The 15,511-nt window shown below is 42.2% G+C and overlaps 2 non-coding genes across 2 annotated transcripts; one reads left to right on the forward strand and one right to left on the reverse strand.

The window, feature by feature from the left end:
• Positions 1 to 10,029: 10,029 nt before the first annotated feature.
• LOC112084939 lies at positions 10,030 to 10,137 on the reverse strand. Its single transcript, XR_002898590.1, has one exon. It is a non-coding gene; the product is annotated as a small nucleolar RNA R71 (small nucleolar RNA).
• A 4,863-nt stretch (positions 10,138 to 15,000) lies between these two features.
• LOC112084758 lies at positions 15,001 to 15,107 on the forward strand. The gene has a single exon (XR_002898419.1). It is a non-coding gene; the product is annotated as a small nucleolar RNA R71 (small nucleolar RNA).
• The last annotated feature ends 404 nt before the right edge of the window (positions 15,108 to 15,511 follow it).

A 15,511-nucleotide genomic window follows, 5' to 3' on the forward strand; every position in this document is an offset into this window, starting at 1 on the left:
GACTTTGGAAGGATTAGTGAGAAAGCATGGAGTGAAACACAAGGTAGCTACTCCTTATCATCCTCAAACTAGTGGCCAGGTTGAAGTGCCTAATAGACAGTATAAGGCCATCCTTGAGAGGATTGTTAGCTCAAGCAGAAAAGATTGGAGCAAAAGGCTAGATGATGCATTGTGGGCTTATAGAACTGCCTTTAAAACTCCAATTCGGACATCACCTTTCAATCTGCTATATGGGAAGAGCTGCCATCTTCCTATTGAGTTGGAGTACAAAGCTTTCTGGGCTGTGAAGTTGTTGAACTTTGATATCAAGACAGCTCAAGAGAAAAGGGTCATTCAACTCCATGAACTTGAAGAGATCAGGCTTGGGGCTTTTGAGAGCTCCAAGATCTATAAGGAGAAGACCAAAGCTCTACATGATCAAAAGATTCTGAAAAGGGAATTCAAGGAAGGTGATTTGGTGTTGCTGTTCAACTTTAGGCTTAAGCTGTTTCCTGGAAAACTTAAGTCTAGATGGTCTGGTCCCTTTAAAGTTCTTGAGGTCAGGCCATATGGAGCTGTGGTATTAGAAGGCAAGAATGGTCAAGAGTTTGTGGTAAATGGCCAAAGAATCAAGCACTACCTAGTTTCACAAGAGAAGGAGGAAGCTACATCAGTTCCCCTTCTTGATCCACCACCAGCCTGTTAAACAGGTTTCCAAAGTCAAACTTGGAGACTTTAAACAAAGTGCTCTTGGGAGACACCCCAAGCTTATCATTTGTAAATATGTTTTTGATCTTTTCTTTGCTTCTTTTCTTTTATGTTTTAGAAATTTTTTATGGGTTTTGTGAGTTGGCCTCAGGTTCTAGATGATTTTTGGAGGCCATGGCTCAGTGATAAATGGAATGGAGCATGTGAGAAGGCTGAGAGAAGTGTTTAAGACCTGAAAACTTGGAGGACGCCTTCGTGCTACCTGGGAATGCGGCTCAGCTCATACAGAGCCCAGGCCGCATGAAGACTCTAAATCCACACCGGCCTAGGCATGCGAGAAGAACCAAGAAGGACCAAGTCGCACACCAGGAGGAGGAGCCCGAAGTGTCTAAGTGCAGGATCCTGTGAGGTAGGTGTGCGGCTCAGCTAAGAGGAGACTAACCCGCATGAGCACTCGCAAATCACACTGATTTGTCGTGCTAGCTGGTGTCCAAGAGCCCAGGCCACATAAAAAAAGGAGGGACCAGAGGAGTCTAAGTGAAGGATCATGCGACTTAGGAGTGCGGCCTAGATCAAGAAGGGGCCAAAGCGCACGAAGGCTCACAATTCACAACGAGTTGGTCCTGCGGTTTGAAACAATGAAACCAGGCCGCACACAAGAGAAAGATCCCAAAGTGACTAAGTGTAGAACCATGCGGCTTGGTCATGCTAGCTGATGTCCACAGTCCCAGGCCGCCATAAAAAAAGGAAGGACCCAGACTTCTAAGTGTTAAAGCTTGCGAGTTGGGCGTGCGGCTTAAACCGCAAAGGTACCAGGTCGCAGGAAGGTCCGCAAAATGCACCAACCTGGGAATGTGAGTGGATTATGAGGATGAGCAGGCCGCACATTGAGGAAGAGCATGGAAATGTCTAAGTGGCCGATCGTGCGACCTGTTCATGCGACTTGGACGCACAAATAACCAAGCCGCACGAGAGTTCGCAATTAACACCGGCATGAGTGTGCGGGCAAGCTCCAAGAATGACCAGGTAGCAGCATCAAGGAAAGGACTGAGCCGTGCAAAAGAAGTTCTGGTGCGACTTGGGCATGCGGGACAGAAAGAGGAAGGACCAAGTCGCACAAAAATCCATCTTACACCGAGTTGGTCGTGCGGCTCGGTCAAAGCGGTTCCAGGTCGCACAAGAAGAGAAAGGAGGCTGGTCAACGAGAAAAGGACAGGTCAAAGCCTTGACTGGTCAAAGTAGATCTATTGACCACCAGTCAAAAGGCTTGACCTCGTCCCACACTCTCTCTTCCTCACCAAAACCACGAGTTTGCTCCCTTTCTCTCATTTCTCTCCATTGTTTTCATCATAACTCTCTCATTTCTCCACCAAATTCGTTGATTCAAAGTGCTCTGAGCTCGTTTTTGAGTTTTTAACAACATCCTGATTGCATTTCGAACTCGTTGTATCATAATCCCAAGGTATTCACTCTGTTAAAAGTCATCTCTTTCCATGTTCTTCAATGGTGATTTTTGAACTTCAAGTTGTGGAATCGATTTTGATAGGTTGGTTTAGACCTTGGGATTATTTTTATAAATGTTAGGGTGATAGATAGTCATGGAAAACAGAGCACTTTGTTGGTGATTCCTTGTTCTTGAGTTTTGAAAATTGTTGCAAGTTAATTCATGAAAAAAAAATCGATTTTTCTTGGAAAGGAAATGAACTTGTTTCTTGCTGAGTCCTTGCTTTGCACTCTTGTTTTTGCATAGCTATGAACTTATTGGATTGATGCTTGGCTTCAGAAACTTGTTAATATGCTTTTGAAATCGATTCTTACAACAATTGTTTTCAAAATTTTGGAGAACTTTGTGAAACTTGATCTTGTGCTAACCTTGTATTTGAGAAATTTCTTGGCAGATGACTGAAAGAACCAACTCTCTAGCCAAGAAGAAGGGCACTGCATCCAAGGGAAAGGGTTTGGTCTCAGGGTCTTCACAGCCAAGAGAAAAAGGTCAAGGAGCAAAGAAAATCACAAAGCAAGGAAAATGTGATCAAGCGCCAAAAAGAACAAGGCATGAAAGGAAAGCATTGGTGGTTGCTTCTGGTTCCAAGAAGAAAGGGAAACAGTTGGCTGTGCTATCTGATGATGAACAGACTGAGAGTGGCTCAAGCAGCTCAGCTGGTGGATCACAAAGCACCATTGAAGAGGGTTCAAAGAGGATCAAGAAAACTGAACCAGAAACACCTGATTATCTGGCTAAGTTTCAACAGATAGAGATCCAGCAAGGAAGGTTCCCTGATGTGGACTTTCTGAAGAAGATTGGCATCTATGAAGATGTCAAAACTTTGCTTGGGAACATGGGCATTGAATCGCTTTTTGAGATGAGAGAGGTCGCATATGAAGAGGAGTCTCAAGAGTTCTTGGCTTCTTTTAAGGCTTTTATGTACTACTCAAGGGATTCAAGAATTCTTCAAGGGGATGGGCTTGGACACATGAGGTTTACTGTGAAAGGAAAGGACTATTCAGTGTCATTCAGAGAATTGAATGATATTTTTGGGTTTTCTACACCTAGAAATGTCCTTCTCTCCAACCAGGTCAATCTCAGAAAAGAAGATGTTCAGTCTCTATGGAGATCAATTGCTTCTGGGAAGTACACAGCTGGAGCAGCTAAGTCCTCTTGGATAAGAAATCCAGTGTTGAGATATGTACACAAGATTCTCTCTCTCAGCTTCTACTTCAAAATTGATGTTGGAAGAGTTCACAAAGGTGATCTGATGCTCCTTGGTGTGGGGCTGAAACAGTTGATGCCAACTCATGAAGATGGGGAGCCCTATGAAGGGTATGCTTACACACCTTGCCTTGCCTCTCAATTAGCAAGGTCTTTGATGTTCTACAAAAAGTGCATCTGGGGTTCAACAAAGCAGGATGCAAAGCTGACCCATGGATGGATTGTCACAAAGATCTTGAAATCCAAGGGGTACAGATTCAAGGAGAACAAGGCAAGGTTTGACTTGATTAATGAAGCCCATTTGTGTAAGATTGGTTTCCTTCAAGGAAGAGTTGGTGCCAACCTGGTTTACAACTTCAAGTCTCTCATTAATGAACCAGCCCAAACTCTCCTGCCCAATCCCTCCATCACCACAGTCCAAGTGAAGAGGAACATTCACTTCTTCTTGCTGAAGGAAGAGCTGTACAATGTCCAAAATGATCCACCAATCCTCAAGTACAAGAAAGCTTGCAGAGAAGAAGCCTCCAAGGAAAAGAAAGCAACCGCTGAAGATGCTACCACAAGTGCTGCTGGTGCTCAAGATGCTGATCTGCCTCCACCTCAAAAACGTTTTGGTGGAAACAGATATCACTTTGATGATTACAACTGGGAGGAGCCAGGCACTTCAGGGTTTAGAGTTCAACAAAAGATTGGTGTTCTCCAACAATGGTGCAAGTACCAAGACAAAACCATCCACAAGATGGCAAAGTGCATCAAGGAGATGAAGAAGAGGATCAAGAAGCTTGAAAACCCTTGCAAAGGTGGATCTCCAACACCGGTTTCACCAAGGAACAGAGAGGAAGTTGGAGAGAGTTCCATGAACTGCACAGCCCTGGTCACATATGGCACAACATGGGTGGATCTTGACGATGGTTCTGATGGGGCAAGCCATTACTCTTGGGAGACACCATCCGGTCACACTTCAAACCCCACTTACTCATTGGGGTCAGACTTCCACAGCTCTTAGGTAACACTCCACACCTTGTACATATGCATGTAGATTTTCTTTTTCTTTTTGCATTTTACTTGTTTTCTTTGCTTTAACTCATTTCTCATGCTTTTATAACACAAGGGACTGTGTTATTTAAGTGTGGGGGAGGAGTTTCATCTTTCACTAATCATGTTTTCTCTGTTCTTATTTTACACTTTGAGTCTTGAGTCACATTCTTGCATGCATTCATATAGTTTCATCTAAGTGCATATAAAAACCCAAAAAAAATTGAAAAATCTGAAAAAATTTCACAAAAAAATGATCATGTAATTGCATTCTCATTTTTAGGATTGAGTCTAGTTGCATATTGATGTAGGCTGCATCAATGCAAGGGAGTAATGATAGGTTTTTCTTTGAGAGAATATCACTTTAAGAATTCGGTTCACTGCCCTAGTTTCTAGTTCTTTGCTGCATGTAAACAAGAATGAAATCAAGACTGATCCATGCTTTGAACTTGTTGAGTGAATCAAGATGTGAGGCCTTTTTCTGAATAAACTTGACAGAAAGTGTTGGGTTTAGGGCGACAAGAGTAGGGTCTCATGTAGATCTAGCTCAACATCATGAGTCTAGAGTAGGCTAGGAGGAGTTCTTGAGAGACACTGAGCGGTAGAGAGAAAGTTTGAGATGAGAACCAGGGGTTGGAAAAGAAAAGAAAGAGGTTTGGGGTCTACTGTGTAAAGAAAGAAAAGCTCTTGTGTTTTGAAAAAGAAAGTCTAGCCTCTAAGTAAAAAGAAAAGAAAAGAAGCCAAAAAGGCTCAAGTGTTTGAAAAGAAAAGAAAAGAGGCTAGAAAGTGTTATTTGAGAAAGAGCTAAGTGGAAGGATCAGACCCCAAAACCTGAGTTTAAAGTTGAAAAGATTAATCCCCTGGTGAGAAAAAGAATGAGAGTGAAGTGAGGAGAGGGTTGATAAGGCAATGAATGTCTTGAGAGAGGAGTAGCTAGGATGTAATCTTCATGGGAGTAGAGTTAAGGTGAAAGACCAATTTGGGGCATTGGGTAGATGGAATTCTGCTCTTGTATGCACCAGTTGCCTTTTACCCTTAGCATTCTGTTAAAGTTTATTCCTTCTTGAGTGATCCCTTGAGCTGAATGGAAGCTAAAACATTAAATGAGATCATCTTTGTCTCATGACCCTGTCCCAAGACAAGTGAGTTCACATGATTTGCATAAGCATGATTCACATGAGATTTAATGAATGTCAAAAGGTTGGAACTATGGCTGTTTGTGAAAAAACTTAAGCTTGAGCTTGATTCATTCATTGATAAGTATGGCTAAAGTTTTGTGAGTAATCTTGTTTGCAATGCATCTTAGAATTAGCAACTAGGACAGTGAGCCTTGAATTCTTTTAGAGATACACTCTCTCATTAAGGAATATGAACTCCCAATGCATCCAACCTCTTTCTCTCATTTGCTGTTTTGCTTGAGGACAAGCAAAGCACAAGTGTGGGAGAGTTGATATGTTCATAATTTGCATCATTTAGGTTGTATATTTCATTCAAAATCATATCTTATTTCATGCATTTTAGGTCTTAAGGGTTTGTTTTAGGACTTAGGAGTTGCACTAGGTCCCAATGAGTCTTTGCATGTTTTGATTGTTTATCAGGTGTATTTGGAGCTATTTGGAGTTGAAAAGGTGAATCCAGGAAGAGAAACAGCGACCAGGGCTTGATAGATAGTGAAAATGGGTTTTTGGAGGTTCTCGGCGATTCTCACGTACCGCAGGCGACTTTTATCGGCGATTTTCATGTACCGCGACTGAGCCCCTCAGCCAAAACGCGTACTGCTGCTAAGGTCTCTCGGCTAAAATTTTTGGTAAAGACACATCTCAGAAATCGCGTTACCGGAAGGTCTTGCCGGTCGATTCAGTTGTTGTGTGCTTCATCAAAATTGGAGAAGATTGGATCGTGGTTCCAGAGCAAGTAGAATAATAGGATTTGGAGGCGTGAGCAGAGAGTAAAGCTCGTCGGAAGGTACGCCTGTCTCGCTGCCATTTTGGACTGACCCGATGAGCTCCGAAGAATGCGAAGGACGATGCACTTCCAGACCGATTCAGTTTACAGGGACTTCATCAGGATCCGAGATATTGGAGTCCTCTTTCCAGAACATCTGAGATCATTCAATTCGGAGCTATGAGCAAGAAGATAACGTTTCCGGAATGGACGCATGTCTAGAGGCTTCTTTCCGATCATGTTAATGCACTGCGAAGATGAGCCCTCCCGGAAACCTTCCACTTCCCAAGCGCCGAAGGATCCTTCACCTAAGTTGAAGATGTATGACTCTTCTTTCCACTGAAATTGGAATCACATCATTCGGACCTGTATCCTGGAAGTTACTCTCTGCTGACTGCGAAGTGGTCTGAGGAGCCCTGAATGCTGCGAGATAGTCTTGCGACTTGGTTAACTCGCAAGGCCTGAAGATGAATGCCTGGAGGTTGAGCTGCGAGTTGAGAAGTGCGGGTAGGCTATCACTGGATAAGGTCTGAGGCTTCCGAGCAAGAAAAATGCTAAGTCCACAATCGTGCGACTTAGGCATGCGAGTTGGCCGCGCTTGGAACTAAACCGCACGGACGTTCGCAATCTACACCGACTTGAGCCTACGACCTGGGAGTAATGGAGACCAAGCCGCACACATCTTTGAAGACCCCTGCTACATGGTCGTGCGAGTTAAGGAGTACTGGAGACCAGGCCGCAGACAGACTCGCAATCCACATCTAGATGGGCATGCGGCTGAGCTTACAGGGTTTTATCTCGTTCAAGCTCCTCTCCTTGGTTGTGCGACTTGGGCATGCGGCTTGGGACTAAGGGATGACCAAGTCGCACACATACCTTCCCCAGATTTTGCCTTGGTCATGCGTGTTGAAGAAGAAGAAGATTAAGCCGCACAAAGACTCGCAAAACACATCAACTTGGGCATGCGGCTAAGACTAAGGGATTTAAGTCTCACAAAACAGTTTCTTCACCTGTGCGACTTGGGCATGCGACCTGGGAGACTCTTGACCAACTCGAACATTCGTCACTTTATCCACTAAAGCCGGGTCAGGACCTGGTTTGTTCTGGGCTGACCCGGTTCGTTTTTAGAGACATATAAATAGTTTTTAGGGTTTTTTCCCAATGACTAAGCTTTTATTCCCTTTGTCTCTTGCCTCTTTGGTGAAAAGACTCCACTTAAGAAGAGAAATATCGATTTTTGAGTGTTTAATCAAGAGAGTTTGAGAGATCTTTGTGTTTAAAGCTGCAAATCCATCATTATCTATCTTCTCCATCTCCATTTCTCATCATTAATCATGCCAATCTTCTCAACTTGCAAAGGTTTAAGAGAGATTAGTATGATTAGTGAGTAGTCACCTTAATGAGTGATAACACCGTATTTTGACCACTTTTATGGATCATAATTGTATCTTATGCAGGTGTTTTAACTCTGTTTTCAATGTTTTTAAAGTGTTTTCAATGTTTTAGAGTTTCAAAAGACTTTACAGGAAACTTGGGCAAAAGATATGCAATTTGGAACAAATGAGCAATTTTGGATAAATGCAGACCGTCAGAAGTATGACAAGCGATGAAGACCTTCTCACCGTCCGATCACCCCCAAAATTTGAGACAACATAGAGGATCCAACCAGCTTTCTAATGCACTTGTTTGGAGACAAGCCAACGGTTAGATCTTCAGATACTCTAGATGCAAGAATGACAGAAAATGCAGTTCCGGAAGAGAGCAAGTGCGGGACCGCGGCAAACACCCATTTTCCCGCGGGTAGAGCCACCGCGACCGCGGAACTTGGTCGTTCACTTTCCCGACGACTTAATTAAAGCCCAGATCAATTCCTTTCGTTATTTTTGAAGCCCTAAGTGTCCAGGACCACCCCAGAAGCTATAAATACCCTCTTTAGGTCATTCTAAAGAGGCAGAGACCAATAGAACCGAAACTTACACAAACCCTAGAGAGAGAGAGAGAGAGAGGCCGCCGTCTTTGAAGAGGAGCCGCCGCAGGAGTGACCATCGCGCCTCCTTCTGCTTCTCCATTCTTCGTTTTTCTTCCTTCTTTTCTTTAGTTTCCTGCACTTTCAATTTCGTTTATGATGCTTTGTTACAATATGTTTGAGTAGTTACCCAGTTGGGTTTAAAGGGATCGTTCAAAGGGAATTTCATGTGTCTTTGCTTATGAATCGATAGATTTAGGATTTATAATCTTCTCGATGTTCTTCGTTTGCCTTTAATCTTACTGCGTGATTCTTTGCTGGCCACTTAGAAGCCGATCCGATATGATATGTTGCGAAAGCTTTCATTGATTGTCTGAACTAGGGTGAAACGAGCAATTCTTCTATAGGAGTGGAAACCTACCTGTAGTTAAGTTGTGAATATTGATGAGTCTTGTTCTGCTATTGCATCTTCTCCCTTCCAGAATCAGAGTGGAAACCTACTGATTAGGGTTGCGAGAGATAGTTGTTTAGTGCTGCGAAAGTAGGCTATTCATACTTCCGTGCCTCGAGTTCTAGAACATACGTAGTTGATTACCTTTATCACTTGTTTAAAATCGACATAGCTTAGTCCATGAACCCCTGCGAAACCCCTTGAGCCCCAACGTTTGTCTTTAATTGTTTACAGCCTTCTAGTTTCAATCGATTTTTACCTTCAATTCTATTTGCTTTTTATTCGCCTATTACCTGCTTTCATTAGCCTTAGTTTAATCGCTTTTTACTTGTTTTAATTGCCTTCAATTTCTTTTGTTTTCTTTGCTTTCTAGTTTAGATTTAGTGACAACCAAAACCCAAAACCAAAACCCAAAACCCTTTTAGTTCTAATCTGATTTAAGCGCTGCCTTGAATTCGTACTGAAACAACTAAGTCTCTGTGGATCGATACCCTAAGTACTACTGCGCACATCTGTGCACTTGCAGACATTTAGGAGTTATAAATTTAAAACCTGAAGCTTAGTAAAACGAAAACAACCAACCCCGTTTACAACTCGCATCAAGTTTTTGGCGCCGTTGCCGGGGAACTTAAATTTGTTTCGTTGCGAATCCCAGCTTAAATCCATTAGAACACTTGTTTATTTTCACTTTTTCTTTTGAATTTTTTCAGGTTTCTCTGAGATGAGAGACCGGGAACATGTTCCCGGAACTCTTGGTGATCCACCATATCGTGTGGATGGTGATCCAATCGACGATGATGACCTGACTGATGATGAGTTTGACGAACCGATCTATGATGACAATGAGCTGATCGGATCGGTCAAACACAAAGATGATGATGAACTGATTGGAAGTTTTGATTCACTCGAAAAGTTCATGGGAGATCGAAGAGCTATTCAACCAGCCTTACCAGAGGATGGCAAAACCGAAATTAAGGTACCCCATATCCATTTAGTTCAACAAAATCAATTCCATGGTTACAATTTCGAAAACCCGATAGACCATATCGAGACTTTCGAAGAATTATGTGCAACCATTACAGCAAATGGGGATTACCACAAGTGTAGTCTTTTCCCATTCTCTCTTAGAGATAAGGCAAGCAAATGGCTAAAATCTTTGCCACCTGCTTCACTAAAAACGTGGGCAGCGTGTAAAACTGCTTTCCTAAATCGTTTTTACACTAGAAATCTTGCAAATCTCTTAAGAAAGAAGATAAGAACTTTTAAACAAAAAGAAGATGAAGATCTTCTAGATACTTGGGAAAGATTTAGGGAATACCAAAGAGATTGTCCACACCATGGATATGCCGAGGAATACCTGCTAAGTATTTTCTATCACGGTATAACTCCAGAGTTACGACACTCTTTTGATATAGCAAGTAATGGAGATTTCACAACTAGATCTGTAGAAGATGCTCACGTTTTCATTAAAAATTTAGGAAACAGCATCTGAAATCAAGTAACCTTTGGTAATTCTGCACTTCCTAAGAAGAAAGAAGAAATTTCAGAAGTTATAAAGTGTCTCCGTCACATAATGAGTCATCTTGGATTGCAACAACCAAATAGGGTACACAATACGTGTAACTTTGATGGTTGGGACAACCCAATGGATTCTTATGATCAAGGGATGATGAACACTGCAGAAGTATATCAAATTCATGATTTTCCATTCGTTTCTGATCACCGCGGTCGTGGTTGTTCTGACCGCGGCCAAGCAACCTTTCACCGCGGTCGTGGCTGTTCTGACCGCGGCCAAGCAACCTTTCACCGCGGTCGTGGCTGTTCTGACCGCGGCCAAGCAACCTTTCACCGCGGTCGTGGCTGTTCTGACCGCGGCCAAGACTTGATTCACCGCGGTCGTGAGCCACCTGACCGTGGGAAAACGTCTTTCAAGCCTTGTTGGACACCACCTTCCGAACCAATCTCGGCTATTCAATCTAATCCTGTTTCCTATCCTAGTTTTCCCTATTCTGAAGCTGAAAACCTAAACAAAAAGATTCTAGAGCTTGAAAAATCTATGTCTCAAGAGATTAGTGATCTTAGATCTGAACTAAAAGAGATGCAGAAGGATTCCGATACCCTCCTTAACATAATGGTCAAAACTAATTCTAAAAAGTTAGGAAATTCTGAAGAGGAGCTAAGTGAAAATTCGTTCGAAAGCTCAAGTGAAGCAGATCCCTCCGATCATGTGAAAGCTATCACACTTAGGAGTGGATTAGCTTACAAAGAGCCAGAATTTCCTAAAGATCCCGAAGATGAGGAAAAGGGTAAGGAAAATGAGAAAGAAAAAGAAAGAATCACGAATGAAGACATTGAAAAAGAAGTGGTAGGAGAAAAGGATGGAGAAGAGGTAAGAGAAGACTCATCCCGGGAAATCCTTGGAGACGACCCGATTCCACCTCCACCAACTCGTGTCTACAAACCTAAACCTCCATATCCTAGAGACTTAAGAGCCCCTAAGAAAGAGAAAGAAAAAGCTAAGCTGAAAGAGTTGATCGATCAATTAAATGTGAGATTACCTTTTGTAGAAGCTTGTGCTATGATTCCTGCTTTAAGAAAATACATGAAGGGTATTCTAACAAATTCTTTAACTCTTGAAGAAGGCGTTATGATGATAACCCATGAATGTAGTTCTATCCTACAAAGCCGAATCCCTGAAAAGAAAAACGATCCTGGAAGCTTTGTACTTTCATGCACCATCAATGATGTAGCTTTTGAGCGTGCTCTCTGTGATTTAGGTTCTAGCATAAACATGATGCCTCTTTCAGTAGCAAAACGTTTAGGACATCACACTTTCAAGCCCACTAATATTTCTATAGTACTAGCTGATCGTTCCGTTAGAAAACCTGTAGGTATCTTAGTAGATGTTCCTGTCGAAATCGAAAAATGTTCCATACCAACCGATTTCGTAGTTCTAGAACTAGAAAAAGAACCTAAGGATCCACTTATTCTTGGAAGGCCATTCTTATCTACAGCCGGAGCCATAATCAATGTTCCTGAAGGAAAAATCGACCTTCATCTAGCCGGTTCAATTATGCAGTTTGACATGAACAAAAGTTTCGATAAACCAACTTTGGATGGCAAAATTTGTTGGGTTGATGAGTTAGACGGAATTATTGAGGAAGTCTATGAAGATCTGCTTCTAGATGACCCTTTAAGTGTCACGCTTTCACCCGCAAAAGATGAACGCAATTTCCTTGAAGAAATTTCAAGTGAGTGCACACGTATGCTTGATAAATCCGAAACTTATAGGAAACCTCTACTCTATCTAGATCTTAAGGACCAAACAAACCTTCCTACACCTCCTAAAGACACTGCCGCAGCAATTAATGATCCTTGGAGCGAGCTTAAAGCCCCTAAAGTCGAGCTTAAACCTCTTCCCGTCGGACTTAAGTACGCTTTCCTTGGACCAAATTCTACTTACCCTGTCAAAATAAACTCTGGTTTGACAGAAGAAGAAACCACAATGCTGTTGACTGAGCTGAGAAAGCATAGAAAAGCCTTAGGATATTCACTTGATGACATACCTGGAATCTCTCCAGATCTTTGTATGCACAAAATAAATCTAGAGGATAATGCTAAAAACTCAATCGAAAGTCAAAGGAGACTGAACCCTAATCTCATGGATGTTGTCAAGAAGGAGATTATGAAGCTTTTAGAAGCTGGAATAATCTTTCCTATCTCAGATAGCACTTGGGTTAGCCCAGTTCATGTTGTTCCAAAGAAAGGAGGAGTCACTGTCATTAAAAGTGATAAAGATGAAATGATCGCTACAAGAACAGTAACTGGACATCGTATGTGCATCGATTACCGGAAACTGAATGCAGCAACTAGGAAAGATCAATTTCCACTTCCCTTCATAGATCAAATGCTAGAAAGATTAGCTAATCACCCTTACTATTGCTTCCTTGATGGATACTCCGGATTTTTCCAAATTCCTATTCGCCCGGAGGATCAAGAAAAAACGACATTCACTTGTCCATATGGCACGTTTGCTTACCGACGTATGCCTTTTGGATTGTGTAATGCACCTGCTACCTTCCAGCGGTGCATGATGTCGATCTTCACAGATTTTTATTGAGGATTTCATGGAAGTATTCATGGACGATTTCTCTGTTTATGGATCTTCTTTTGAAAAATGCTTAGCCAATCTTGGTAAAGTTCTGCAAAGATGTGAAGATAAGCACTTAGTATTAAATTGGGAAAAATGTCACTTCATGGTACAAGACGGAATCGTGCTTGGGCAAAGAATTTCCGAAAAAGGTATTGAAGTTGACAAAGCCAAAATCGAAGTCATGACCAGCCTACAACCTCCCACAAACGTAAAAGGAATTCGTAGTTTCTTAGGACACGCAGGATTCTATAGGCGATTCATAAAAGATTTTTCACTTCCATGGAGTGAGAGTTAAGACTTGAGAAGAGGACCCAAGAGTGAATGATTTGGTGCTTGTTGGGTTCTTGTCTTGAGACCCTGAACCATTGCTTTTGTTGCTGCTGACCTCCTTCTCACTTGGTGTAGGAGAAAAAGATTCCAAGCAAGCTTCATCATCACTAAAGAAATTTTCTTCAAACTCAAGATCAGGTCTTACTAAGGATTCTTTCTTCTTCTCAACAGATGCAAGGGGTTGAGCTTCTTCTATAGTTCCAATACTCCCCACATACATCATCCCATAGTGTTTCAACTCATCAGAATCATCAGATATAACTCCACAAAACCCAGCAAGAGGAGGCTTAAGAGGATAAGATATTTCATCATCTACCTTAGCAAGCACCACTCTTTGAGTATCAAAGTCCATCCTTGCTCCTGTGGTGTTCAGAAATGGAGTTCCAAGCAAAAGAGGTAGCTCTTTTGTCTTCTTCATCTTCATAACTACAAAATCTGTTGGAACTGTGCATTCACCAATTTTCATTGGGTAGTCTTCAAGGATTCCATATGGCTTCTTTGAGGATGAATCTCCAAAGGTAATTGACATGGGGTGATGCTTAAGACTCTTGATCCCTAGTCTCTCCACCATGTCTAAAGACATTACACTGATGCTTGATCCAGAATCACACAAAGCATTGTCCACTTTCAAATTTCCAAGAGAGCATGAGATGGAGAACTTTCCTGGGTTGCCTAGCTTGGGAATAGATTTGGGTTTCACCCTTGTTGAGCCAGTGCTAGAGACTCCATCAGATGTCCTTCCTTGAACCATTCTCTGATGCTTTCCTTCAGCAATCTCAGAATCATTCTCTTTCATATCAAAACAAGCTGCCTCCCCACCTTCTTTCTCAATGTCCTCATTGAGATCACAAAACAGGAACTCAAACTCATCTATGATGGCGTCCTCATCATCTTTTGTCAGGCATCTTTCACTTGAGACAGTGCCATGAAGAAGGTCCTCAATTTCTTGGACAGCAGCATGATTCTCATCATTTGAGAGGATTGCATTGCAGTATTCTGTTTGATGTGCAATTGATGTCCCTGGTAAAGATCTTTGAGCTTGAGAACTGCAGTGGCCCTTGTTGTTATCTAGAGTCTTGACTTTGGAAGCCAAGGTTGAAAGTTGAGTTAGAAGATCAGAATAAGTGCAATCCACCTTGTTGTTAATCTCTGCCATTTTCTTGTTGAAGTCTATGGCACCACTTGCTTGACCTTTGAGGATTTGCTGGAGCAGGTTCTGCACTTCTTGATCCTTATTCTCTGAGTTCTGTTGGAGACTTTGTTGTTGGGGAGAGACAAAACCTTGTTGTTGAGTGTTTTGAGGATACAAGTTCTGGTTTGGGGGATTCTTGTAGTAGGTAAAGCCCTTTTGGTAACCTTGTTGGCCACCTACAAAGTTCTCCTCAGCTATGATGTCTTCCCTTTGAAATGTGTCTTGAAACACATGATTCACATCTCTAACAAGGTTGGCTGACTGATGAGAAGCTAAGAGAAGTGTGTCTAGCTTCTCATTGAGAGACTTGATGTCTTTCCTTGTCCTTTCTTCTTCAGCATTCACAACTCCTCTTGAATTCCTTTCAAAGTCTGATCCATAAAGCTCATCACTCTGAGCTACATTCTCCACTAGGGTCATGGCATCATTGACTTCCTTGGTCATGAAATTACCATTTGAAGCTGTGTCCAAGAGAAGTCTGACCTTTGGTAAAGCACCTCTGTAGAAGGTACTTAGCAGCTGACAATCTGAGAATCCATGGTGAGGGCATTTCATGGTATACCCTCTAAATCTTTCCCAAGCCTCACAAAATGATTCATGGTTCTTCTGAATGAAACTTGAGATTTCATTTCTTAACCTTGCTGTTCTTGATGAAGAGAAGAACTTGGTTAGAAATGCTCTTTTGCATTGCTCCCATGTGTGGATGGATCCTCTTGGGAGGTTCTTTTCCCAATGATGTGCCTTATCTCCAAGGCTAAATGGGAACAATCTCAGTTTGAAGCTGTCTTCAGATACCCCATTGATCTTAGTGAGATCACAAACTCTGTCAAACTGATCCAGATGCTCCAAGGGATCCTCCATAGGTAAGCCATGAAACTTCTGATTCTGAACCATATTGATCAAAGAGGCCTTCACCTCAAAGTTGTTGTTTTGGACAGGAGGTGGCCTGATTCCTGCTCCATACTGGTGTGCATAAGCTCGGTCATTCTCACCAACAAAGACTGGTTGGGGCTGATGACGTATGGGTGGGTTTGGGTGGGGCT

The sequence above is a fragment of the Eutrema salsugineum genome, unplaced genomic scaffold (genome assembly GCF_000478725.1).
Source record: "Eutrema salsugineum unplaced genomic scaffold, Eutsalg1_0 scaffold_4, whole genome shotgun sequence".
Taxonomy (NCBI): Eukaryota; Viridiplantae; Streptophyta; class Magnoliopsida; order Brassicales; family Brassicaceae; genus Eutrema; species Eutrema salsugineum.